General features: G+C 46.1%; 1 long non-coding RNA gene across 4 annotated transcripts; it reads left to right on the forward strand.

The window, feature by feature from the left end:
- Nucleotides 1-1,188: 1,188 nt before the first annotated feature.
- LOC116445868 lies at nucleotides 1,189-25,513 on the forward strand. 4 transcript variants are annotated; one of them, XR_004240915.1, is made up of 8 exons: nucleotides 1,189-1,328; nucleotides 1,695-1,814; nucleotides 3,382-3,556; nucleotides 8,524-8,647; nucleotides 15,222-15,298; nucleotides 17,561-17,727; nucleotides 19,740-20,470; nucleotides 25,350-25,513. It is a non-coding gene; the product is annotated as an uncharacterized LOC116445868 (long non-coding RNA). The 4 variants fall into 4 exon arrangements; XR_004240913.1 differs by having other exon boundaries at nucleotides 17,558-17,727; nucleotides 19,740-25,513; XR_004240912.1 differs by having other exon boundaries at nucleotides 19,740-25,513.

The raw sequence follows: 25,513 nt of genomic DNA on the forward strand, positions 1-25,513 counted from the left end.
TTTTTCAAAATTGATTTATCCAGCAGTCTCTCTTCTCTTGTTGTTATGTAACTATCAGCACACATACAATCCAGAAATACCTCAGAGTACCTTATTTATTTTTCTGCCACTACCAGGCTGAGGTTCCTAAACAGATGGCTGAAGAACAAACCCAGGCTCCAGGGTTTAGTGCTGAGTTTTGCTGTACGGACCCTGGGTTGTTTCTGAACTGGTTTCTTTGAGAAACGAGGGAAGTCCCAGGGATGGTTCTGCTGTGAGCAGTTCTGCTGGCTGTCCTCCTTCCCATGCAGCCACAGCCAGGCAGCCAAAGGATCAGCTGTGAGTACTCAGCTGGGAGTCCTTTTCCCAGGACTGGCTGAGCCAGGTGAAGGTGTAGGACACTGTGCCTGTGTCCCCAGTAGCCCTCAGCTGAGTTCAGCTATGCAGCTGGATGTGCATTACAGTAGCCCTGAAATGTCTCTTTCTGCTGACAGCTGAAGCTGATGGCGCATTGGGTCAGACATTGTCTTTGCCCAGACACCAGCTGGTGTGGCCAAGATCTAAGGCAGGCTCTTTCTTGAGGCCTGGCTGAGAGAAGAGGCAGGGTTGTGCCCAGCTGGGCAGCCCTTCAGCAGAGAGCCAGCATTTACAACCCTGACCACAGCCTTGCTCCTGCACACAGTAGCCAAGAAAACCTGCAAGAACCATAGGCTTGAAACATGCCCATGGGGAAGATGATTCTCCTCTGGCTCATTAACTCCTGAAAAGACTTTAACCAGGGCCAGCTTGCAAAAAAAAACCCCAACCCAAGCTCAATAACACAGAGACAAGAAGACAGCCAGTTAGCTATAACTAGTGTATTTAGCTACTTCCCTAACCATTGTCCACCCTTATTAATGGTTAAACACTCTCTGTGTCATTGTTTGCTGTTTCTGGCCAATTCAAACTCTTTCAAGTGGGAGGAAGAGTGAAGAATGGAGGGAAACTGACACCAAAGACCTGCTTGTGTTTTGCAAGACACCCAATTAAATGGCACCTCAGGTTACCTGTAAGTGTCATTTGCTTTCCTGTTAAGGGACATTTATTAGAATTCAGAAGTGCATGAATGAGCAGAGTTCTTAACCTTGTCTTGAGACTGGTGAATGTGTACTGTGCCTAGCCCACATCCTTTGTACTTATGTGGTATCTTTTCCTTATCTCCAAAGTATCACAGAGCATCAGTTTTTTCCTTATCTCCATGGTGTCCTGAGGACTTCTTAAAAGAATGAGATCTGACTAACTTGCCCAAAGTCACAAAAGAAACTGGTGGCAGCACAGAGGATTGAACTGAGGATTTGTTGGCATGGCAGGTGGGTCACCATGAAATCCTTCTAGAGCACCTCAAATGTCACAGCAGCCCTTTGGCCTTGGGCCCTTGCCCTTGCATGGGAGGGGTTGAAGCTGTGCTGGTCTCTGGCCGTCATGGGGCTGGGTGCCCTGCCCATGATCCATACCCAGCCTTCGCCTCAGACTTAAACCAAACTTTACTTGACTCTTCTGTTGAGTTTGAAAAGTTCTGTCAACATTTTTTTCAACTTTCACATTCCTCTGCCCTCTTTGGGGTTTGACTGGAGGTAGAGGCACCAAAATACCCTGAGGAATGCTGTCTTACAGTAATTTCTGACCCTGCTGATTAACCAGTCTTTCTGATTCTGGTTAACTCTGCTCATTTACAGGGTAAAAATCCACTTGGGCAAGATTCAAACAAACATCCAGGCCAGCAGCTTCAAGTGCTCTCATTCACAAGCGATCAGTCAGAAATCTCTCTGCTGAGTTTGGTGGCACCGACATCAAAGGTACAGCATTTTTCATTGCATGACCACACTGACGTCACCATTGCAAAGCCCGATGTGGGACGGAATGAGCAGATCCTGCCAGTTTTCACTGCCTGGATTTGGCAGCACACAGAGGTTTTGCGATGAGCTCCGCTGGAGGTGAGGTGATCTTGGACAGCTGTGACAACCCCTCAGTCAGATGTGGCACTCAGTAACCTGACCTCAGGGACAGCACTGAGACTTTCTGGGAGTCCATTGCTAAACTGCCATGCTACTTAATAGCTCTGTGGTTTTTTGTTGGTTTGTTTTTTTTTTTGCTTCTTCTTGCTCTTTTATCTGACAGGCAGCCTGGTTCACAGGACTGTATGCTGGGAAGATATGCTGATATGAGTGCTTTTCCAAACGTCCAATATTGTCTCTTGGGCTGTCTTTCCTATTCCAGTGCTGATCTAATACCATATGCTCCTGCAGATGCTGCTGTGGTCCTTGTCTTGCCCTGAGAATTGCCCGAGCCTTGGAGGGGCTGAGGGAGGTATGAGGGCATCAGGACCACCTAGTGCATGGGTGGCACATGTCCTTACAGCACTCAAGCATCTGAGCAACAAAATATTATGCAGGAGATAGTGAGCCTTTTGCAGACAAGAAAAAAAATCAGCCAGTGACATTTCAGCTGGCCAGGATGGCTTGAGCAGCTTCCACCTGCCTAACCCTGCCATTGAGATATGACCCTCCTTCCACTGCAAGAAATTTAAAGTGAGGGGCAAGAGGGAAGTGTCGGTGAACATCCTTATGTTTAACATCTGTTAATGAAAAATCATTTAATCAACTGCAAAAGCAAGAATGGTCACTGCTTCAGCTTCCCAAACTCATGAGGCCACAGCACTTCTCAGGACTGTGCTCCCTATAGGAACACACTGCCAGGATCAAAGGGCAGTTTAGTTTCAAGCAGATTATTGCTTCACAGCACAGGGGATACAAAGACTTCAGGGCTTGAGTCTGAGCTTGACAGCCCCCCATACATGTCAGGTGTCCTAGTCCAGCCCCCAGCCCTCCCTCCCTACCACAACGGTGTAAGAACAAATCAGCCAGAGTTGTTGCTTGAAGGGAGAGCTGGCTGATACCATTTTGATGGTGAAGTACATGCATCTGGATGGATGCTGTGTACAGCAGGACCCTCTGTTTCCTCAGAAAGAGATGAAAGATCAATTATGGAGCATGAAAGCAGTGATGCCTCCAGTGGCACTGAGAGAGCACTAGAATCCACAGCTCTGCCTCAGGCAAAGAACAGGCAAGTTCTTAAGGAAGGAGGCTGCTTTGCTTCCTTGTTGGTTTTTTTCCTACTTCTCGGGGCAGACAGGGTGAGGTGAGTGCCAAGATTATCATTTCCCTGCAAGCAGCAGCCACATCACCTCCACCATGCTCTGAAACCAGATGAAGATTCCAGGTCCATTGCCTGGCTGCCCTCACAGAAGATGCCTCATAGAAGCCTCATCAGCTTCTTCATCTCTCTCCATAGGAAAATCATGATGGAGCACAGCTGTTTCCTTATCTCAACTGACTTCTCTTTCTCTCTTCTCCCTCCCTGCAGCTGCCCAGGTTGTTTGTTGACACCTCCACCACAGTGTCAGTTCCAGTGGGCAGCAGAAGGGGATCTCATCTCTGAACCATGAGAGGTGGGAGTCAGCACCATTAGGAGGTGGGATTCAGCACTTTCCTTCCAGCAGGTGCCATCCAACCTTGATTTCCACCATCCAGATCTTCAGGTCAGTGCCCTGAAGCAATGTTCTTCCTTGATTCTGATAGTTCTACCCAGATGATCATTTTAGCTGGTAAAGAATTTTTCTAACATGAAGAAACATATGAAGAATCAAAGACCTAGCAAACCAAAATATAAGTAGTGCCCAGCTGCCTCTTTATCTGGCTGTGCTTTATTTGCACAAGCTGAAGAACTTCATGGTGCCAGGAGGGATGTGATAGAAGTTCTTTGTCTCATAAATTATTTTGGCCCAGTCTTCCCCCAGGAGTTAGGACTTGAGAGCAAGAGCTGGCAGCATGGGTTCTGCTCCCAGCTTTGGCACTGACCTGCTGCGTGACCTTGGACAACTCACTTCACCTCCCCTGAGCTTCTGTTTCCCTTCCTCTCCTTTGTCTGCCTTGTTTATTTGGACTGTCAACTCCTAGAGAAAGGAATTCAGCCTCCCTGGCTGCTTGAAGATTGCATAGCATGACAGGAGCCCAATCAGACTTGCTTCTGGGAGGTACTACAGTAAAAAAGTTCATGATGATGACTAAAAACTAGCATTTGCTAAACAATTGTATGGGAGTTTTTACTTATTAAGTGGCATACATGAACTAGCAGAACATCTCTGGCAGTTCAGAGTGCTTGTCCAGGGGCAACAACTGTTTTTGTTCCTTTTCCATGGCCACACTGAAGACCATATCTACCAGCCCCATAAATATTGACATCTTCTCCCTGTCCCAGCTGCACAGTGGGAGGAGTGGGAAGCATCTGCCAAAGAAAAGGGAATGTTTGTTAGTGGTAATGAGGAAGGCTCCTCTTGGAGTCCTCCCCCTCACAAACATCTGGACAGATACCAGTTCTTGTGAGAAAGGTTGAGAGAGCTGGGGAGGCCTCTTGGAAAGGGCAGGGAAACACTCCACTTTGGAGCCTGGTTAGCACCAGGGGTGGAGAGAAAGGTGAGAAAAGTGGAGAAAGGTGGAGAGAGGCTGCAGGGGCTAACGCAGGCCCTGTCATCCAGAAGTCAGGGATGGAACAGACAAAACCAAGGCCACCAAAAGCCTATGGGGCAGATCATCTTTGGGTGAAACCACAAGAGCTTTGATTCCAGAATACACCTCTTTCAGGCAAGTGCTGCAGCTTTGAAATCCATGTAACTCTATGGATGGTATCAAAAGGTGTAATGAAGGATTTGCCATTGCATTTGTGACCCTTGAGGAGACTCCATGCTCACCCACTGGCTTCTACTCCACTCAGAGTCCCCCTGGCAGTGCCAGCGCTGTCCCTCAGCCAAGAGGGTGCCTTTCTCTTCCTGCTAAGTGACCCACAGCTCGTACACGAGGACATCATGATATGGCAAGAGCCACATCATTTGTGCTACACGCCACTCCACAGATATAGCTGAGGGCAAATTGTTTCTCTAACATGCCAAGGATGCTTTCAGAAAAGCTCTTACCCCAGTACCCCTTCGGCAGCAGCCCTGCAGCCTGACAAACTCCCCTGGAACGCTCGTCTGCTTTTAAAATGTCTTGAATGTATTGCATGTGTTGGCCTGTTGTTGGTTTTCTCAAGCCCCAGCGATACAGAGGGGTCTGCTGGGAACAGTGTGGAAAGCAGCTCCTTAAGTGATGCTTTCCAGTTGACAGGACTGGAGGGCAGGCACTACCTGCTGCTAGGGGAGAAAGCCAATCCAGTTGTTAATCCATCAACCAGAGGCCAGTGCAGAATTGTTCCCCCCGGTGCTGTTTTCCAGTGCTTTGTCCATTTATGTCTGTGCTGGTGGAGGTCCTTCCCCTGCCTGCCTGCCCCTGCAGGAGCATCCTTGTGGGGTGAGTTCTTCCTACCCTGGCAGTGCCTGGGAGTGCACAGAGGCTTTTTCCTGTCTCCAAATATAACAGGTGGCATAAAGAAGGCACAAACATAGGAAGGATGATCTAAAAGAATAAACTCCACATGGCCTTAATTCCCTACTCCCTACTGCAACAGGAGCTTTTGAAACTCAAAAGACAGATGAGCACACATGGAAGGGCAATGCTCATGGAGTGAGGATCTCCCTGTGCATTGCCACTGATGGTGTTTACAGATCTGTGTTGTGCCACTGCATCCAGCTTGCTGCACAGCCCGAGGCCATCACCACATGAAACAGGTGAAGGGCAGTGGCTGCATATTTAAAGGAAACATAATAAAAGAAGAAAAAATAGTCTGCTTTTCACAGCTTGCAGGTTGCTGTTAAGTAGTTACTCCTTTCCATGGCAGTCTCTGGGGCTCAGAGACCACCACAGATATGCAGTTGCCAGGGTCTGAAGGGCGAAATTCCTGTGCCTCAGTCTCCAAATTCCTCAAATAGTCCCTCCAATTTTTATGTTTTCATAAAGGCATGGCCTGCTGCCGGGTGACCTGGAAGAGGCATTGCAGTGCTTTGTCAGCACACTTGCCTCACTGCAGAAGCTAAGGACCAAGTTGTCTTATTAATCATTTAGAAAGTGGGGAGGAAAAAAAAATAAAAGGCACAGTTCTGGCTAATTGTAGGGGGGGAAAAATGAGGTCAGAGTTCATTTTTTTCTCTGCTGTCGCTTCACAGTTCACTGGCTGACAAGGAAAGCAAGATAAGAAGAGACTGGAGATAGTTCAGGGAACAACCTCCCTCTCCCAAGGAGAAGTGGGGGAGTTCAGGTTTCTGATATGGATGGAGAGGCGGCTGTGCTGGATGTTGAGCCACAGGGCTTGGTGGAGGCAATGCCTTAAGCTACTCCAAGAGGGAGCAGGGGGGTTGGCATGGTGCACACGGAGCAAGCATGTCTCATTCTTTGCCACCCCACAAACGTATGGTGCTGCTCACAGGGAAGCTGGTGCTGCTTGCAGGGAAGTCTGAGCTGAGAGGAATTGGGAGCCTTCTTCCACCAGCAGCAGGATTTCAGGCAGATACATTCGATTCAATCTAAGCCTCAGGGTTTATCCACTCTCCGTTTTTTGATTTCTTTTTAATCTGACATCTATGCAAAAGTATAGATTGGAGAGGAGAGCAGAGCCCTAGTGCTCCTTGCTGCTCTGACACTGGGCTGATGGTACAGTGAAGCCTGCCAAACCACCCTTCCCTCCTTCTGTCCCCTATGGTCGCTCCCGCTACAAGCGGCAACTGCTGGAGTAACCGAGACCTCCTCAGGAGCGTGAGATCCAGAATCATTCATTTTATGGGGCCCTCCTGCGAGAGCAAGGGATTTGTTACCCTGATTCCTGCTGGGGAAGCACTCCCACAGCCACAATGTGAAACACAATACAGCACGGACTCTGACATTCAAGCTGGGTTATTTGAGGCTAGTTTGTTACACGGGGCCTATGCAGCGCAATCCCAGCAGTAATTATCCAGGCTCCTTGCACCATTCTGGCCAGTTAAATGCTAACTGTGGCTTGAAATTGCAAAGTCACTGGGAAAAGCTGATGTGCCGTGCTTGGGTTTAGGGGTATAGAGGGAGGAAGGGGGTCAGGAGAAGGAATCTCCTTCTCCTGACCACAGCGGTGGCTGTTTAGTGAAGAACCCAGTGCTGGGGACATGCTCTAGGGATGGGATGTTTGCATCTGTGAGCATGATCTGTGGACTATGGCAGGTGGCTTGGGACTTTCTTCGGCAGTGGCACTCATGGAAATTCCAGTGTTGTTGCTAGAAGTAAGCTTTCTGCTACAGAAATTGAAGTGATGCTTAAAACTCCTAAGGTCAGGCCAGGGGATCACAACAGCCTGTGCATCTCTGTCCCAGGGCTATTTAGGCTAGGGACAGTTATCTACAAGATGTTGCCTTAAGGTAGGATCAAAACTAAGGTCCTGAATGTTTTTCTTTCCTCAGCTGAGCACATGCAGAGCGCGCAGGGATTGCAGGGGAAGTGTGAGGTGAGAAAGATGTTGTCAAACTCCTGTGAGAGTTAACCTTGTTCCAGAATGTCGCACAAGCCCCCACCAGCAACACTGGTGGTGTGGCAGAGCTGAAGGCTGAGCAGGCAAAAGGCAGGTGGGCCATTTGTGCCAGACCCCAGACAAACATGAATAACCTCCAGCACAGCCAGTTCCACCATGCTCCGAAACAGAAAACAACTTCTGAAAAACCTTGGAATGCTAGGACGTGTGAGAAGAAATAGTGGATAAAAAGTGCTGAACAGAGGACTATAAACATCTCCAAAGACATATCCCCCAGCCCCTCCAGACAGGCTACCCATCCCTTTCCTTCCCAGCCCTATTTTCCACTAATAATCCACTAATTTCCTAATTGCTTTTGCTATGGAAGTAATGTCATGTCAGGGTGTTTTCCTTTTTTTTTTTTTTATTCTGGCAGGGACAGCAATCAGGACCCTTCTGCATTTAGACATGAAGGAAGGGAAGGAAAACAGTTTTGTTTTTCAAGAAGACAGGGTCTCTTCCTCCGTTGCTCAACGGCCCGTTTGCACAAGGCTTTCTGGCCCCGTAGTAGCCTGTTTCCCTGGAGAGTACAGTCAACATGGGGAGGCAAGGCAGCGTTGGAAGGTAGCCTGAGGATAACAGGCGTTATAAAGAGGAATTTTTTTCCCTGCTGTTTTTGTTTGTTTTACCACAGAGGCTCAGAGGAGCTGGCCAAGAGCCTCACACAGCAGGTGCTGCCTGGGAATGCAAGGGGAGCAAAATTCCTACTAAATGGAAGCATTATTTGACACCACTGCCTTTCGCAATCTCTTTCTTTTGTTTCAGACAAACTCCAGGGCCTCCTGGGCTTTGTGGTCAAAGCTGAGTTGGACTCTTCTGCAGGGGAGGAAAGGGAAGTAGTAAGGGTGTCCCCAAACATGCCAAACACTTGGGTGACAGAGACCGAGCCTTCTGGAAACAATACTGCTGGGTTCCCACAGAAGTAGCAAGAGGGCCAAGAAAAAAGAAAAATCACCTTTGGCTCCCTCACAGCAGTGTTATACCTTTCTTCTTTTATCCTTTTCCTTTCTTTTTTTCCTTTTTTTTTTTTTTTTTTAAATGAAGGAGAGGCTGAGCCTGCACACCCATACCAACATGCTTTTGACATTTGGACATCTACAGGAGTGGGTTGCTACTCTGCCCAGCTTGGCTATTGTCTACCATTGCTGTTGCAAGACTGGAAGAGAGAGTAAGTGTGGTGAAAGGAAAGCAGGATAACTCCTTCCTTTACTAGAGGCTTCCCTCTGGCTCAGTCCTTCAGCTCCTCTAATTTTCTTCTGGACTTCAGCACCTTCCCAGTAAAACTGGCAGAAGTTTTCACCCACTTGGGGGTCATATATCAGCAGCATGGGATGTGTAACTATTTAATAAATTGATGGGTCAGTGTTAAAATACAGAAAGAAGGAAGTCAGAATTTTCCAGAAATGACAGGCTTTGCCACAGACTTTACATTCTTCTATTTTTTTACAAGCAGCCAGACTACCTCTGTCCAAATGCTCTCCTCCTACCAGCAAAAATGTTTTCTCAGAGACAGACTCCTTTTTCACAGCCTTTTGGATACTCTCCATTGCCAGAATGACCCCACAGAAGTGATAGCTCATTTCCAGAAGCCTTCAAAAGGTGCAGTAGAACCATGCCTGTGTGTTCAGGTCCGTCTGTCTCATGGTTGTCCTCGAGCAAAGGGACAGTGTTCTGGTTTGCTCCACACCTTGTATGCTGGCATTGCACTCACTGATGGAGCCCTGGGGTGCTGCTCCAAGGCTGGTGCTATTAATATTAATAATTTTCTCCCCCTTCCACACCCTGGGGTTCCTGGGAGGCCAACAACCCGAGCCTGGATGCTTTTAAACAGGGCTGTGTAAGACACAGCCACATTCCTTAGCTGTAAGTCTTTAGAATCACCCACCAGCTCTCCAAAACAAGTTCAGAGCATGACTTGCATCTCACACAGATGATATGGCTCTCCAGGCTCAGAGGTAAAACCTACAATATTAGCAACACAGTGGATAGGTGGTACCAACACTCCTGCCATTAACATCAGCGGCATTTCTCCCTGCCAGCATCCAGCTATTGCATTCCTCACCCCAAACAGCAGCTTTCTTGAATTTCGTGTACTGCAAGAGATGGAGAAATCCATGTGAGACAAGTATCTGATTCTTCCCAGCTCTTCCACTGCTATTTATTGAGTACATTAAAATTAATGAAAACCAAAGACATTTGAATGGAGGGCAGAAAGTCATAAAGTTCAGAAAATGAAAATTTAAATGAGCCTTTTTTCAGAAGGCCATTTGTGTATCATTAAAATTTCTGCCCACTCGGAAAGGGGAAGGAAGGATAATACTAAGAAAAACCTAAAAGCTCCTGGTGTAAATTTGCAATAGTGAGAAAAGTATGTCCTTGACAAATAGCCAGCAGGACAAACTACTGCCATGATCAAGCTCTTCATGAACAGGAGTTCCAGTGAATGGTATAGCTACTCAAAAATAGAAGGGATGTAGAATAAGTCTGCACAAATAGTTTCAAAGATGGAAAATATGTCTTGATGGTGTGAGACACAGATCTATCTCCATCTCCATGTCAAAAGGGGATGGGGGGAGAGTAATAATGTACAACACATCTGTGCAGAGAGATGGGTGAGGTGTTCAGAAGTCCTTTGGCAAGGCTGGTCAGAGCCCTTGTTTCAGCAAGAAATGTCGGTCTGGTTTTTACATCAGCAAGTTCAATTTCTGTTCATTTTTCTAAATGAAAGTATTTTGAAAAAAAATTTTTAAGCATCCCAAGTGAATTTTCTCTGTATTAGTTAAGGACAAATGATAATGCAGACAACAGCACAAAAAGTTTTTGAATAGCTAAAACTGCAGTAAAGTTGACTCACGAATACTTCTGATATATCAGCTTTTTGTCCAGATGCCAGGATTAAAAAAAAACCAACTCCAAAGTTTGAGGAATGTAGCATGCCAGGCAATGCCGCTCAGTTATGAAGCGGAGAAAAAACTCATGGCTACATGTGAAGCCAAACAAAAGCAGATTAGGAATGAGGCACATTTTTAAATTAATGTGAGCTTCGAAATCAAGTAATTTGATGAGTCTCCAGCTTCTGATGTGTTCATATTCCCGTATATTGGTATGTCCGGAGCTGGATGTTTTTCTGGAAGATGCAGCAAAGCTACTGGGCTCGGTACTGGGCTAATTGACTGCAACTGAATGGCTTTGAAATATAGGAAGTCATACCAGATGTTCTCATGGCTCCTTCTGGCCTTAAATCCTGTGAATCTATGAATGAGTTTCTGAATCTGCGAAATCCAAAGTCCTGAGAATACAAACATATGAGTAGAGTTATACTTCTGGCCTCCACATCAGAAGAAAGATATTGAATGTGCATTGTTGCGATAAATCAAAGAAGCAGCTAAATCAGAGCTGTAATAAAAGTCAACTGCAGATCTTTGTGCAGAAATTGGTCCTATGTCATGTGAGGACAAGGTTTGGAGATGAGATTTCTCAACATCTGAAATGACTTCTTCTGGGAGCAGCTCCTTCCAAGCACTGTGGTGGAGATCCTCCTCCGGACTTGGTCTTCTGTGCCACACAGGAGCTTGTTTGACAAGTGACAATCAATGAGGCACTGAACGCTGCTGACCACAGTGTAATTGAGATGAGCATCCCTGCCATGAAAACCAGCAGTGAGACATTCAAGTCAAGAGAAAGGGGTTTTGTTTTGCTGGGCTTCCTTAAGGGGAAGCATGTCAAAACTGAGGAAACTGAAATCCACAGTCAGCAAGAAATCTTGTTCAGCTGTGGTCTAAGCACAGTCACACCAACCATGTATCCACCCACTCCCCTGCTCTGAAAAAGGAAGAAAAGCAGCAACAACAACAAAAAATCCCTGAAGAATTAGGATACTTCTGTGTCATTTAATAACACATTTAAGTAATCTGATTCATTCTGGGAGGAAATCCTCTGTATGCCCCATAACTGGATTCAGACGACATGAGTGTGAGCCTCACCACTGAAACTCCTTCTTGTCAGGCTCTGGGCATCTCAAGTTTCCTTCCCTCACCATCTCTCTTGGCTATGCCTCTGGCTCTGGCTGGAGAAGGCACCAGAGTGGGTAGGACCCACCTGGGACATGCCTCATCAGCACAATATGCGGTGATCCCTAAGACACATGGTTGGCCACTGTGATGCACATCTCCCTCCTTCATGCACGGAGGGTGCTGGAGCCTTGCACCATGGGCCCATTGCTTTGAAGAAAACCTTCGAGAAACAGGCACTTGGTTTGCATGAAATGCTCAGAAAAATAGCATGTGCTGCCAAAATTCTCCAGTGAAGCACCCTTATTATATAATACCAAGCTACATGTGTCGTGCAAAGTGCTGTCTGTCATTTGCAGAGGGCCCGTTGGTACTCTAACGTCACCACCAATGTCACGCAACACTGGGTGAAGCAACGAGCACGGCGATGTCACCAGGAAATACATAATGCCAATGACAGTGGAACTAATGTAGAGGCGATTATCCTTACATTATTCAACACTTCCAATTGCTCTCTGTTTTAAGTGGCTATATGATGTAATAATATATAAATACTGTAATGAAGGGTTTATTTATAGCCATCCTCAGTGTTACTGGTGAAAGTATTAATGCATTTTTCCCACGCTATGTTCATCGACCGCAGCTGAGCAACCCACTTTCAAGGGACTATGTCAAAAGAGTGTTTAAGCCATTCCTCAGTCACAGGAACAGGTGAACAGCTAATGCAGCAAGGGAAGTAATCAGCTTTAACTATGGGAATGAAAAAAAAAAACAAAAACAAAGCAAAGAAGTGTAGGTGAAGGGAGGACATACCTCAGAAGGAAAAAGAGGGTTAAAGTGTCTCTAAAGCTGGCAACTACTTTCCAGCCTGGGGGCCAATGGACTCCATGGAGCAAAAGACACTTGCACCTAGCTCTCATTTAAGATGTGAGAACTGATGGAGGGAGTAGGGGAAGTGATCAGACCTTGGACCAAAAGCAGCTTCAAGTCTTAGAAATAGGGAGTGATGCCATTCACACTGCCAGAGTTGCTCTCGATTTCAAACAGTGTTGGCCTTAACTGAGCTTGCATTCCTGTATAATCCTCTGCATCCTTCAACTTTCCAAACCACCCTGGAGCCACCATTAGCTTCCAGATGTTTTTTCTTCCTCCCTGAGGATGGTATGGAGAGAAAAACAGCAGGTCTTGAATGGTTGAAGGTGCAGGGATTCAGAAGGACTATGTGGCTCTTGCAGAGACACACAACCCTCCCATTCCTACGCTCCATCTGCAAAGAGACTTCCCTTTCACTGTAAACACAGTAAAAATGGGAAAAAGCGGAAAGAAAAATTTTTCGTTGTGGGAGAAATGTGTGATTTCATCATTGCGAGTGTGGGTTTCTTGGGGTGTGTAGGAGAATCCACAATTACCTGGAGAGACAAAGTGGTGGAGATGGGCCTTCTGGCTCTCTGGCCTGCCTTCCTCCTGTGCTGCACCAGGTCCTGACCTACTCCTGAGCCCCTCCTGTTACTGCAGCTTCATTGCTGACCTAGGAAGAGATGCTTTTCAGAAATCCACCTGCTACCTGCATTTCCTCTTTAGGGAGGAGCTTTCCCTGTCTTTGACGTGGCTCATCATTCCTTGCAGGGTGTACTATGTATTTCCTTTAATGGCTCTTTGAGTGGTGAAAACAGGGCCAGACTTGTAGAAAAAATGTCAAAATTTCTCCACCCAAATTAGGACTTCCCCATTCATCTTTCTTAAAATTTGCCATTCCCAGAGCATGAAAATCCTGTGTATCCATGTGGGCTTTAAGTGCGAAGCAGAGCAAGAAATGGGGCAAGAAATGGAGTGACAGCAGGAGGGGATGTATCTTCCTCCACTGCATCGGCGTGCTGCCAGCAAGTGCAAGAATCTGCCTTTTTTTCCCTGTTTCACAACAGATCTGCGCTGTAAACAGTATTCATCACACAGGGAGTTCCACTTAGAAATGGGTGAATGCTAGAAAAATACTATTTACAAGTCCTCCCTCAAATAAAAACCATGAGTTTATTTTGGCACTGACAGTGATTCTCCTGGTGATTGCTTCTGGCAAGCACTCAGGCAGGTACAACAACACTTGCTGAAATACTCAGAGGAGGGGGACATGTTGCAGATACTTGTGTAAATGTCAGCTGTTGGGCAAACACTTGTGCAAACCTGTGTAGCGAGGGGTTTGCATAACTGGTTTTGATTGCTGCTTGTGGGTTCCAGCCTCCTCGAATCAAAGCGGAGAAGCTCTGCCACACGAAGGAGGTAAACAGGGACACACGCAGACACTCACCAAGAAGAGCACAAATGAAAATTAGCAAAAAAAAGGCAACAACAAATAGTCTAACTGCAGTCAGGCTGCATAGTTTACAAGCAACCCAAAGACTGAGAAACAGCCAAAGAAACCATTCACGTAATAACAGCATCTCAAACACATCTGTAAAGTTCCTGTAGCATTGGCAAACAGTGGCCTAAGTTCAACAGGATTTACTTGGAGCAGTTCATGAGATTAAAATCAGGCAAGCATGCAAATATCTTACTGGAATAGGGCCAGGAGACAGGACTCCAGTTGCATGGTTAATTGAGTTTGGCAAGCAGTCGCCCAGCTATATTTCCTCCGGGATCGACATGTGGGGTGGATCGATTGATACTGGAAGAATGAAGGATGGGGACTACAGAAAAAGGAAGAGCTGACTGGGTGAGCTTGCCAAGGTGCGCAAATGGGCTACTGTTCAATAGGTGGCACCTATGAGCAGGGATCCAAGGCTGGCGTCACCTTGAATTGCCCCCCAGCTCCCAAACTCTTCTCCTGATGCAGACGGAGATTTAACCATATGCTGGCTGTAACTGGTGTGTCCACATGTGAAAGCAATTGCAAGACTGGAAGGGCTTGGGTTCTGTTTTGTTTGCGTTGTTCATTATCTACAAATGCAATTACCAAGGGATAAATTAAATTAGCTTGTATCATTATTTTGAACATCTTTTCTGGTTTGCTTTACTTCAAATTTTCTGAGAGGCCAGTGTTTGCAGTTAAAAGTACAACTTGGCAGAAGTACAATCAGGAGTGAGCAACACATACCACAAACAAAACCATTAAGACCATTTAGAAAATTTTTGCAAAAGACAATCAAATGTTACGGGACTAATTTCCCACTTGGTCACCATGATTTTATGTCAACATTAACACCATTGACTTCAGCTGAGCCCTACAGGCACAAAGCTTGTGTGATGGGGTGGGAAACTGTCCCAGTTTAGGATTATGTATATCGTATTATTTAAAAGACAAAGAGACAAATCCCAGGAGTGTGTAAGTATGCTGAAGTCTCTGAATGTAGACTTTTCCCACTGAAATCAAAAGCAGAGCATCTGTGTGCTGGGAGGAGTGGAATCAGGTGTCCTCTACCTGCCACTGGCAAGGCACGGCCATCAACAATACACTTTTGGGGGCTGGATGTAGAGGGTAAGACAGGATGGAAGCTCTGGAAAATAGAGAGATGACTAAAGAGAAAGATGTGTCTTCCTCCCTGAGAACCTCCTCCCCCAAATACCTTCTTATTTCTCATTACTTCATACACTAGGATCTATTTTTAATGCTCCTCAAATCAGTAATATAATTCTTCTTTTTCTGTATGTGTATGAATATAAAGATACATAAATCCAAAGAAAGACCGAAGGTGTTTTTTTACCTGGCTGATCATTATTTTGGGTTTTTTTCATTTTTAGGTCTTTTGGAAGTGCAATTATATTAGACATGTTGAGCTGGCCACTAGGATGAGCAAAACAGTTTGGGAGAAGAAAAGGTTTGTAAATATTTCAGGATAATTACTAACAGTTAGTCTCAGAATCAGCAAAAAAAATATAAAAAAGAAGAAAAAAAAAAGCAAAGAAAAAGAGAGAAGAGCTTTCGCCTGTTACTGATTTCCGTTTTGGTTACAGGGGCCATTGTTTGTTTTAATGACAGGAAAAGAGAGCTGTCAGAAGATATTTGCATAGTGCAAATAGGGTCACAAATCAGAGGGGCTGTGGAGATCATGTAGCAGTGAGCCGGCATCCATCGATGTGCAGCTACGAGGATGAGGTTGTTTTCTGTAGTAATGGGGAAAAGCTGATAGTTTTTCCACATGCAGTTGAGGGCTGAAGCAAATTTGGGGGAGAAAGTCCGCTGGGCTCTCATGAAGGCGTTGCTGTTTGTTTATTTTCCTAGCTGTGTGCTTAAGATGCATTCTTTGAAAATTTAGTTGATGGGTCTGTTTGTATAGACTGCAATGCTGGTGAGTTAGACCAGGAGTTTGTGTTCATTTGGGAAAAGAGAAAGAATCCTGGCCATCAGAAATGTTTACTATATCAGGAAATGAATTCACTACTTGAGGGTTCCAATGGATATAAAACAAAAATTAAAACAAGAGCCTTGTATAAACCCACTTTGTATTGTCTCCTCCATAAACAGCCCCATACGTGACAAAGCTCAGAGTGAGTGAGAGAGGTAGTTTTATTGGGGCATGTGGAAGCGAGTTAATTGCTGTTGTTTTTTGATTTTTTTTTGCACATGTTGGTGAGTTTGAAGTGAAATCTGGTTGTCTTTTCTTTCTCCCATTCCAGGGAGAGCTGAGCCTTTGCTGAGAAATAACACTAGGCAAAATGACTTCAAGCTGTCACCATTACACAACCTAAACTTTATTTCTTCATTAATGCATTACAGAGCAAAAAAACAATGAGAGCATTCCTCTGGAATGTGTGTTTACTGAGCACAAAATGATATGTTTACTGAAATAGCAGTTGCTGCCGGGTTACCCAGTGGGAGAGAGCTTTCTCTTACCACACCGATCCGAGATCCTGGTGTCACTCTGCTCCGCGGCCTTCGACGCCGGTGATTTCCCCCTTGCCAAGAGGGTCCTGTGGGAACAAGCAGTGGTGGTGCTGGCCAGAGCTGAGGCTTGGCATCATCCAGTGGCACCTTTCCGGTGGCTCCAGCAAGCCCTGGAGGAAAAGAGAAAAAGGAGGGGGATTTCAAGGCATCCCTTTCTGGAAAAGCATGAGTCAGAGGAGAAGGGGCTAAACCCAGGATTTCAGGGAGGGTGTCAGCCCTTCTCTTGGTGTGGGAGCAGAAGAAATGCTTGGGGCAGAGGACAGGTGCCGGTGCTGTGTGGATGAAGACTCCTTCTCCAAAGTGTGGGCAGAAGTGGTGGCTGGGGACTGGCAAAGCAGCTCCTGGGTACAGCAGCCCTGGGAGGATGTGTTGCAGGAGGAATGGTGGGAGGGCAGGCAATGTCCTTTGTGGTCACAGTGAGGAAAACACCATTCCTGATGGCCAGGATGAGATGGGCATGTTGGAAATGCCCCAAACAAAAACAGCCAGGGAAGGGAAGAAAGGGAGTCAGACAAATGCAAATAAAATCAGTGATGGAGCTTTCTTCTTTATCCCAAGAGTCAAAGCAAACCCTGTGTGTATTAGTACATGTGTACATATGCAGGTGCACACACACACCCCCCCTCCTATGCACCCAGTCTCTTAAATTCAAAGGTAGTTTGTTCTTTTCTCTTTATTCTACTAGGATTCAGACAGCAAAAAAACAATAATTAAGGAGCTTTTGCTCAGTACAACTGCCAAGCAGACATCAGGTTGGCTGCAGCAGTGTTTGGTGTGGATATGGCTCTCCAGTGATTCATAACCAGCCCAATCGGAACAGGGTTCATCAGTGCCCCAACCAACAAAAACACAACTGCAGTGTTTTCAGTTCTTTCCCTTCTCCTTTAAAGAGAAACACACACACACACATGCAGAGGGAAAACAGAACTAGAGAGTGCTTTCTAACCTGGTATGGCATATTACACTAATTAAGGGATGCTGTTACTCATGCATCATTAATGACCCTGCCAAAACTGGGAACAAACAGTCCCTACAATCTTGATAGAATTGTCTGAGCTGAACTTTACAGAGTTTTCCAATCTGAAAAAGCCCAAATAGGAAACGTTCTTCCCCACTGCAAATTCCTGCAACTGGCAGCATACCGGCCAGTGTCCTTACCCTGATCTGCTTCTTTATTGATATTTGTGTCCAGCAGTGACTGCAGGGCAGGTGAAGGAGTCTGCAAATGTCATGTGCTGTCATCTTTCCACTGAGTTGCAGCAGAGACCTTAGAGGCTCCATGTTGAGTCAGCTTCCCCCATGGTGGCAAAGTCCCTGGAAACGAGGAGAAGGTTGAACCCGGACATCGCCTCTGCCCTGGAGGTAAAAGCATCTCCTTGCTGAGAGGGCCTTTGTTCTGGTTACTGTGGTGTTCAGGCTTTTTTGGTGTTGTTTGGCACCCCAAGGACAGGAGGCACTGCTGCCAGGAGAGCCAGAGGCATCGTACCTGCCCCCAACCCTTCTTGGAGAGGTGTGAAGGAGAACTGGAGAAATCATAGAATTGTTATGGTTGGGAAAGACCTTTAAGATCATCAAATCCAACTATCAAGTCCTTCAAGGTGTCTCCAGCCGTGGCTGAGAGGGGCCAGGAGAATGTGCTATTTGTATACGTGCCTTGAATGCATCTCGGCACCACACTGAGAAGGATTGACAGGAGCTGCAGAAAGGCTGAGTAAAATTTTCCGAAATACCTAAGTGATGTGGAAGCCTCCTGTCCTATTTTTAAAATGTGACTGAAGCACGTGAGACTCAGAGCCTTAAAGGTACCTCTGCAGATAGCTCCTGTGGAGCTGAGCACCTAAAAGAGCACCTCCATCCCACTGCCCTGGTGATCCATCCTGCCCAGTCTGGGGTCCTCTCGCCTCTCAGTCACATCATTTCAGACCCTCACACCCAACAGGAGGTCACCTCTTCTCCAAGTCCTGCAGGGACCTGCACAGACCTCTCTGTCTGTCCCACAGCAGAGATCTCCTCTCTTTCCTTCCACTAGTCCCACCAGAGATGCATTGTACTTGGGTTTTGCTTCCAGCCATGCTGCCCTGGTTTTTGTTTTTCTCTCCTTCTTTCCTTTGCTCTTCCAGAAGCCCCTGTCGGGTGGTAATTCCTCTCCAGCCCAGCCAACTTCCAGCTGGGACCCGACCCTCCCAGCTGCTGTGTGCAGGCACATTGCTCACAGCAGAACACCAAGATAGGCAGCAAGGTGACTTCAGCTGTGTCTTTTCCTGCTGGCCAGTGGGGTCTCTGAGCTCCAGCCCGGATGACTTGGCCCAAAATATCTCAGGCTGCTTCCTCAGCAATGAAATGTCTCCTATTTATTGCTGCTGATTATTGCTAATGACAAAGGCAGGTGGCTGGGGACAGCAAAAGGAGAATGGCAAGGCTCAGAGAGATGGGAGAAGATAAAAAGGTCAAAAAGCAGTTATTTTAGCAGCCGGCTTTGTGCAATTTTGGAAGCAGAGGACTGTTTGCATTAGATGTAGAAAGCACAGGTTTTAGCTGCAACAGCACACTCTTCCCACTCCATGTTTTTGCAAAACTTTCTGCCTATTTGTAGCACCTCCTGCTGTATTGCTCACACCAGGCCTCCTTGCTCAAGAAATATACTGGAGCCATACGTCGGAGCCGTATGTCTCATCGGCATAGTGAGACTTGAGCAGAATCTATTGCCAGAGGCAGAAATACTCTCATGGATGCAGCCAGTAGAATAGGTGGAAATTTTCCAAATTTCTTTTTGCAGAGGGAATATTTATCCCCATGAAAAATGTGGAGGGACTGAAGGGAAGGCTTAATAATGACTTTTATGGCATGTCCTTTCCCATTTCTAACTTCTTTTAATTGTCTTTTCTATCTTACAATGCCCTTGTGGAGCCCCTACTCTCTCACTGATGTCAAGGCAGGAACAGTGAGGAAAGAAATATTGTCACCCAAGCTGCGGTGCTGAAAGCTCCTTCTTGTCAGCACTGATACAAATAACCATATAGATACCAGGACGTGCTCCTAAAGTTTCTGCCATTGCGCAAGGGCCCTTCTGGCCTCTCAGCTGCTGCTGCAGTGCAGTGCTCCTGACTTTCCTTTCTCTCCCGAGAAAATCCTTTCCCTATGGACCAGGAGATGGCATGGAGGCTTTACAATGGTGCTGCCATCGGTGAGGATGGAGTGAGAGGTAGGTAGGAGAAGATGAGAGTTTGCAGAACACCAGCAAAAGGCAGGCTGGGTGCTGGGAACTTGGACACTTCAGCTGGCACTCAGCAGGAGTGCCCTCCAAACACAATCTCTACAGTGTGAATTCACTTAACCTTTAAATGACAGAATGTCTATTTTGCTTTACCTTGAAGCTGCATGATGCTGGGAGACCCATTGATGATTTGAACTGGTTTCTCTGCACCCAGTCACCTGCTGAACCCTGGGGACCACCGCACACCCCTCAGGAACCATCAGTTACATCCCTTCTGGTGTGACGCAGCACTGGCCCTCACACCAGGGAGCTGCGGCCATGTGGAAGCCACGACTGCTCAGATGAAGGACTCTGATAAATATTCACCCTCCCACTTCCCTACTGCATGGACCAGATAGCTGCAAGCCAAGGCCATTACTCAGCGTATCATCAGGTGTGTAGCTGTGTCCTGAGCACTCCAAATTGGCAGGGAGATGACTGTTGGAAGGAAGCTGAAGCCAAAGGGGCTGTGGAATCTGGCCAAATCTGCTGTCGATTTTAAAGCTGATTCCGCTGTTCCTCCCGTGGAGCAAAACAACCATATTTTTCATTTTGCAAAGGACAAAGCTCAACAGGGCTTTACTTTTTTTTTTTTCTTTTTTCTTCTTTTTTGGCTTTTTTTTTAGTTGTGCTTGCTAGGAATTTACTGAACGCTGTTACATTATTCTTCTTGCTGTCAGGAAACAGGCTGACTGCCCTCCCAAAGTTTGGCTACTGAGAAACTAGGCTGCATGGGGCTTTTTGGCCACTGGTGAGGCTACTGTCTTAGATGGTTGCCTATGAATGTCCTTCAAACACTTGGCATTGAAGAGCTTTGGTGTCAGCCTCTGGAAGTGCCCCTATCAGTGCGAGGTGAAGTGGGTAGCACAGCTTTTGGGCCCGAAGAGAGCAAAAGCCTACTACCATAAAATCTGTAGCACAGCATCTGGTTTGGTTTATACTCTGTGTGCTGCATTTCAACCTCAGAGAATGGCCTTGAGCTGTCTGGGATGTGTGCTGCCTGGGCCAGGGCTGCTGGGGAAGGTGCCCCATTCCTCAGCATCTGCACCTCGTCCCACAGGCTGAGAAATGCATAGTCCTCCGGTGGAAAATTTTTTAAGCTGAACCTTCCTTCCCTATTCCTTCAGTGGAAAGTATGGGAAGAAAAAGCCAGCAGTATTTTCTTGGGATGGGGATGAGCAGCAGAAAGAGGTTGCGAGAAGAGACAGTAGCACAAACAAGAGCAGCAAATTGCATTCTTCTTATACTCCCTCCTCCTAGTTGTCCATCATGGTTTTGAGCCTGATCCACCCACCTCCAAATACTACAAAAATTTGGTGCTTGGCCACCTGCCAGCCATCCTCTTTCTGTGCTGGAGTGGGTCTCATTCAGGGGAAAATTCCCCTGCCCTGGAGAAACCGGAACGAGAAGCAGTTTCCCTGGGTTTGTTCCATTATTCATTGTTATCCTCCCCTCGGGCCGCCCTGAACAATTTCCTTCCCCTCCCCTCCATGTACACCCTTCAAATGGTTTTAGAATATGGCACTGAAAAATAAAGTTTAAAAAAAAACGCCAAATACCCAAGGCATTGAAAACATTCAAATATATTGCTCAGCTCTTTCCTCCCTGCACCATTGTCTTAGGAGGGCTGGCACAGGACCAGACTTCTTTCTTATTACCAATCTTAACTATTCCACTGGGCATCGAAAAATAAAGCCCTATAAAAGTCACTAATTAAATAAGTTCTCCCATCTGACCTAATACGAGCAACATGGGAGGTTGCATGAATTTTTTATTTTTTTTAGACTTTTTTTTTTCTTTTTCCCTCCTTTTTGTAGAGCCCACTTTTCTGATGGGGATTCGTTGTTTTTCTGGTAGGGGAGAGGGATTTCAAGGTCACAGAATGAATAAATGATGATGATGCGTGGCCACAGGGAGAAGAAAGCACAGCAAGCACGCGACAAGGATGGCAGCAGCTGAGGTGCTTCCTGCCTGCCCGGTCCCTTCTAGCTGGGACAGGGCTGCAGTTGTCCCTCCCTGTGGCTGCCGAGTGTGTGCTTGGCCTCCCTGCTTTTGTTTGCCATGGTGGCTGCTTGTTTTTTTAATTATCATTATTATTTTCTTCTCTCACGACTCAAGAGTGGATGATTATCTCATCTGAGTGTCCTCCACCCCAAGGCTCTGTGGGGCTCCTTGGCTCCGGGCCTTGTGGGATGTGAGCTTGCCCCAAAGCAAGTGAAACAGAAAATTAACAGTGGTATTTCCTGTTATTCTTGGGAATTTTAGATGGATTCGTGAAGATAGATACTCGCCACGGTCAGCCATGGTGGTTCCAGTGCTGTGTGCCCATGCTCGCTCTTTCTCTCTGCACTTTGGGCATAAGCCCACAAGTGGGATGAGTTGGGCAGCTCCAGCTCGCTGCCCACTGTCAGGGCTGTATGGGGCAGTGCTCTTTCCTTTTCTCCTGACTCACTTGCTAATGAGCTCTCCTCTTGTGAGAGCATCCTGAGGTTTTCTAATAACAGGAAGTGGTGCGCTGCCTGCCCCGGGGTCCAGCCGCATGCGGGAAGAGGTGTGGCTGCCTCCAATTTCGAGGAACACCAGTGTCATGACCTGCCTCAATCTCAGCGCGCTTTCCCCTTGGTATCCGCCTTGCTGTCTCCCAGCACTATTACCCTTTGTTTCACTTACTACCTGAGTAACCCAAGGGAGTGCAACCAGGATCAGCCCTGCCGAAACAGACATCCTTGGGGGACAGGGTTGCAGCTGATGAAAAGTGGCAGGCAGGCATAGGGATGCAGAGTCCAGGGAAATGTACAAATGTGCATTTCTGCTGTGGCTGCCCTGGTTCAGGTTGCCAAAGGTCCTGAAGTCTTCAGTGAAATGGGTGCTGCAGGGTTTGAAGATCATCAGAGGATTTCCCAAATCTCTTTCCCTTTTTTAGTGCAGGATCTCTGGCAGTGTAGGGTCTTGTCCTTTAATGAAGTGATGGATAGGATCTGCCCAGCCAGACAAGCTCTTCATCTGGAGAGCCAGGCAACACAGATCCCTGGGGACGCCTCCCAACAGTCCTGATTTAGCTTATTCTAGGCCATGCAGAGAATTATTAGCTGCAGGAGTCTGCCTCTCTCCTCTCCTCGTTGAGACTACTTTTCCTATTTTAGCTTAGCGCTTTGCTTTGCCCCCACACAAGCTATTTATTCTATAGCTTTTACACTATAAAATCTAGGAAAAATAAACAGCAGCTGAGAGGGAGCTGTGGCTATCAGGGAGGGCAGGGGTGTGTGCATGGAGCTGGGAGATGGTGGTGGGAGCTTCCCCTAATGCTGCCTCATGGAGTATGATCCCTGAGCCAGGGCCATGGGGAAGCCATGCGGCATCTGCCCAGCTTTATTCCTGTGGCTGTCATGGTTAATCACAGCTGCTCGTTTTGAGCCCAAGGTAGCAAAACAAACCAGACCCACCTCATGGAGCCAGCAGGCTCATTGCTTAACCCATGGAAAGACTTCACATGATTTTTCTGTGACCAGTCAGTTCAAATCTTCCGTGAAATGCCCCCTGGACATTAAAATTACACGAATATTCCTGTGTACTCATTTATTAATGAGAGGCCCGTGGAAATGACAAACCCTAAACAAATGCAGGAGGCTGTTCATAGAACAATTATATTTGCTTTGCACCAGCTTGCGGCCTGGAAAAAAACATCCCTGAATTTGGATCATGTCAATCTAGTCATGAGACAAATATGTTGTGTGACTTGGCTTAAGTGCTGGGGCTCTCCACTGGCTTTCCGAGGGCTGGTGATCACTTTTGGGACTCAGCAAGATCCAATTCAGTTGACACTTCACACAAGTTGCATTATTTTTCTGTGCACCATCTGTAATCTCAAAAGGCTTCCTGCCTCATGGGTCTTGTGCCGAATATGTGGTGGAAAAGTACCAAAGATACCTGCCCAGGCGTCTTAGGAGATGATTTCCAGAAACGAAAAGCAAATAAGCTGCAGACCTAATGCCAGGGTAAGGACAGCACGGAGCAAGCTCATTGCCAAGCTTAGTAAGACATACTGCTAAAGGCATTAGGAGGATCTACTTGGTGTCTTACCCGGCAACTCAAGAGGGAAACCCCGCAAATTTCCATGTTCTTCTCTATGAAGAACATGAGACATGTGCACTGTCACCAATTTGTTGCCTCAGGAAAGTTGATTGGGAGAGAGGGCAAGTCTTGGGTACAGAGAGGAGCAGTCCTCCATCAACAGCAATGATCACTGAATATTTAATATGATGCCCAGCATCATAGCACACCTCAAGTGGAAAGATCTGTGGACTTGGCCTCCTCTCAGGTGACTTTCTCTTGATAGCTGAGGACTCTTGTTGCCATCTTACACTGTGAAGTTCCCTAGCAATACCTGTGTTCCTGCAGGCTACCCAGAGGGGATGACTTTTGTTTTTCCGTGGGTTAAGGCTGACAGCAAGAATGGTTTAGAGGCTGTTTAGAGAAGTTTAGAGGCTGCTCTGGGAAAAGGAGGAGTCAAGTCACATTGCTTCTCTGGCCAAGAAAGGCCATGGATAAAAGATAATAATTTACTCTTCTGCAGGTGCTTGCTTTGGGAGGCACTGCCTGTCTCCTGCAAGTCCTTGTGCTTCACGGTCAGTGCAGTTCAAGCTGAAAGCTTTTTTGGTGGGAGAACCTAGCGCTGGGTGGGGTGGTAGGAATTAAGAGTTCTGCAGGGCAGAAGAGGGCTGCAGGGCTTTTGGTAAGTAAATAAATTGTCTGTTATTGAGCAGTAAAGAAAATTATAATTGCCACAAGGCTTTTTCTGCAGGAAAACGTTGTCAGCTCATGATGGACGGCCAGGTTTAAGGCGACAGGGAAACTAAGTGGATCATAAATATATTCTAGCTTACCCTCCAACAACAAACCTCCAGAAACAGCTTTTGGGTGGTTGGTGCTTAGGGACTTTAAAAGACAAAATAACTGAGATGTCTCCTACAGAAGGCATGCAAATGAATCAAACTGTATTACAGTTGTGTAAAGATCTCCACAGAGAGTACAGAATATGGGGTATTTTCTGGTATTCATGCATAGCTTAAATACATCAGTTCAACTGTGTATTTGCATCCAAGTAAATCTATAATCAAAGGCTAGGTAAAAAGGGCTTGTCTTTCTTCTTTTTTTTTTTTTTTTAATTCTTCAATGGAAATACCCCCATATTTCTAGCTTGTTAGGACACAGTCAAGAAGGGAATAACCCATTACACACTTCATTATTTTCCAGATAGCAGAGGAAATCTCCTAGGAGTATTTGAAATGTAAAGGGTTGTATAATATCTAAAATCAAATTACATGAATTTTGATAAAGTGTCAGTATTTGCAACTGGTAATGCTAATGCTGATTTTTGGGGAGCCACTACTCAATCTGCATCTCAGTAGTAAATGAGATGAGGATTGCCTTATAAGCAGCTGCTCTTTTCATTTTCTAAATAATACTACAAAATATGGTATAGATTACCTTTCCTTATTTGCAAATCAAAGCTTCAGAATTATCCCTGATATTTTGCAACATCAGCCTCTGAGATACAGAAATGTTGAAGCAAATCCCTGCATGCAAGCAGCATTCGATGGGCTAAAATATTCTTTATGATAGTCTTAAAACTGGAATTACCCAGTGCAGTACATGCTGAAATTTACAATGGTGCATTAAAGCTATGACAAACAACCTCTGACAAATAATTTGGTCATAACTCTTATTTCAGTACACATCATGGTGAAGCAGTGCAAGTGGAAAAGGATGCTGTTGGGCAGCAGTGGACACCAGTTTTCAGTGCCAGACTCCAGATTTCACTTTCAACAAGCCAAATGATCTTAACCTACTTTATTATTTTTTCTGAAAAAAAAAAAAAAAGAAAAAAGAAAAAAG

Source organism: Corvus moneduloides, chromosome 6, assembly GCF_009650955.1.
Source record: "Corvus moneduloides isolate bCorMon1 chromosome 6, bCorMon1.pri, whole genome shotgun sequence".
In the NCBI taxonomy this organism is placed as follows: Eukaryota; Metazoa; Chordata; class Aves; order Passeriformes; family Corvidae; genus Corvus; species Corvus moneduloides.